The sequence below is a fragment of the Austrofundulus limnaeus genome, unplaced genomic scaffold, assembly GCF_001266775.1.
Source record: "Austrofundulus limnaeus strain Quisiro unplaced genomic scaffold, Austrofundulus_limnaeus-1.0 Scaffold0, whole genome shotgun sequence".
Classification (NCBI taxonomy): Eukaryota; Metazoa; Chordata; class Actinopteri; order Cyprinodontiformes; family Rivulidae; genus Austrofundulus; species Austrofundulus limnaeus.
Window position 1 is genome coordinate 7,649,673 of NW_013952402.1, and position 2,452 is coordinate 7,652,124.

The window sequence follows — 2,452 nt, forward strand, 5'->3', positions numbered from 1 at the left end:
ATCATCTTGTATAAATAAAGGATAAATAAATAAAAAATAAAATTCTCAGCCTGTTACTTGAGGTTATATGGTGCAGATGGTGGCTATTTCTTGATGAAAAAATATCTAAGATGCAGTCGAGACCAACAACTGTTCAGTGTGTAAATAGAAAACAAAATAAGGACAAGCTTCAGTTATCTCAGATAAAGTTCAGGTTAAACTCTGGTTTTCTGTGTTCTACCTTCATAAAATACTAATTTTGTGTTGTGCAGGGGTCACCTTTTTATTAATCCCAAAACTTCGATCAAATGTTCTTTGTTCCTGATTGCTGTCAGCAAATGTTGGCAGGTATGAGGTAGATTTTCTGTTCTGTTTTAAACGAATAATATTGTTAACTATTTTAATTGAACAACCTGGTTTCTAAAGATAAAAAAAGTATAAAAGACAAAACTATTTAATTTACGTAAATGGATGTAAATTGGCAGTAAGCAGTAATTGCACAAGGGACACCACTGGTAATCTCGCTGGGCACCAAATTGGCTAGGACCGGCCATGCACTGTTGCATTCAAGTTCAAATATAACCCACAGCTTCTTAAGTTTTTCAACGTTCCCTTTTTTTAAACGTCTCTGCGCATAAAACAGTAAAATGTCATACAAGAAAATTGCCCTATTTCGCAGAACTTTCTGACTTAACTTTTCTAGATCCACAAGCCTTGATGCTCAAACCTTTTTCTGACGCAGCCATGTCGATCCCCCCTGCTTAAAATTCCAGAGAGGTTTTTGTTTGTCCAAGAAAGACAGGGAGAAAAAGCTCCAGATGAAAGTAAACATCCAGAGAGAAACGAAGATAACCAAGAAGAGCCCGATCCATCCGGTGCTTCTGGGTCTGATGTAAAAAAAATAAATAAACAAGTTGTTCTCTCTTCATTCACCTCGTGCGCTCTGCTCCAACCAAGTTGTGCGTTTTTGCAGCGCGCGCGTTCCCTTCTTTCCAAGMAGAAACAAAGTCAAACTCTTGTTTAAAGTGGGCAGAACTAAACATTAGAAGTCAGTACCGGCGGGGTTAATTCGTCTTCTGCAGGCGGCTCAGTGAAAGCTCATCCAGTTAGATTGAAAGCAGAGGGGAGATGAAAAAAAAAAAAAAAAAGCTCAGTGCATCTCTTCAATGAACACGAGCTGCAGAGGAGCGTCACTGGATTGGGTTTAGAGTCCTGGGGAGAGCTCAGTCAGCTGACAGGACGTTTGAACAAAAGCCTGGAAATCTGCACTGAAGGAAGCAATGAGGAGAGAGAGAAAACTGTGAGCTCTCCTCTGCACGTTCTTCCTTCCATTGAAACCAGTRGGGTGGGGGAGTTGGGCTGCAAGTGAAACTTGGGTGGCATTGTTCACACACACAGCTGCATGCTGTGTGTCACAGTGCTGCATTTTGCTGGGCTTGAAAAGCCTGCAACAAACTCTGTTCAGTTCTGCACAACGACTCCCACTTGTACAAGACATGAGCACATTTGATTTAGCAGCTATACAAGCAACACAACCAGAGCTGACCGTGGCTCTGTCCCCTCTGATACACACCTCGGAGATGCTCTGACAGCAGAATGCAAGGCAGATTCAGTGTAAAATACTGGCATGAGACTGAGGGCAAGCTGCAAACACGTGGCAGCCAGAGAACACACTTTACTTGTCACAGTCACTCCAACCTGCAGCTTAATAGGATTTGATTCCCTTATACAGGATTAAAAGGGAGTTGTGGAAACTTTCTCTAACACCTTTAAATACACTCAAGACCGGGCACAGAGTAAAAATATCCCAAGAACGGCGATACTATCAAGGCCAYGTCTTGTCATAAATGATCAATTATTTACACACGTATAAACAGTTTAAGTATAAAGTTCACAAGGCCATGGATTTTTATTTTTTATTTAGAATTCTACTGTGGAGGTGATAACACACAATGCTTCGGCAAAAGCTCTTCCATAAAGAGCAAGCTAATCCACCATCACCCGATATGTGTGTTGAGAGCAGCTGTATCACCTGACAAAGAAACTCCACACGCCTCGCCCCACCACCACAACCATCCCCTAAGCAACGGACCATGAACAAGCTCATCAATTTTACAAGCATGTTGCCTCTGYGGTTCCAAAACAAACTGCAGTGGACTGAAGTGGGCAGCTTAAACCAAGGTGATTTGTAGTATAAACTTGGCTCTGCAGAGCAAAGAAGAGTTATGCCGCAGCTAAATAGGCCACTTAGAGTGTTGTGTAATTTGTTAAGGTCTTATGTGTACTATCTGAAGAGCTCAACTCACCTTGCTTCTTCCGTGGTATCAAAAATATTTATATACGACAGAATACATTTCATGAGGAGAATCAGTGTGGAAATTATTGTTGCATATAGATAGATAGATAGATAGATAGATAGATAGATAGATAGATAGATAGATAGATAGATAGATAGATAGATAGATAGATAGAT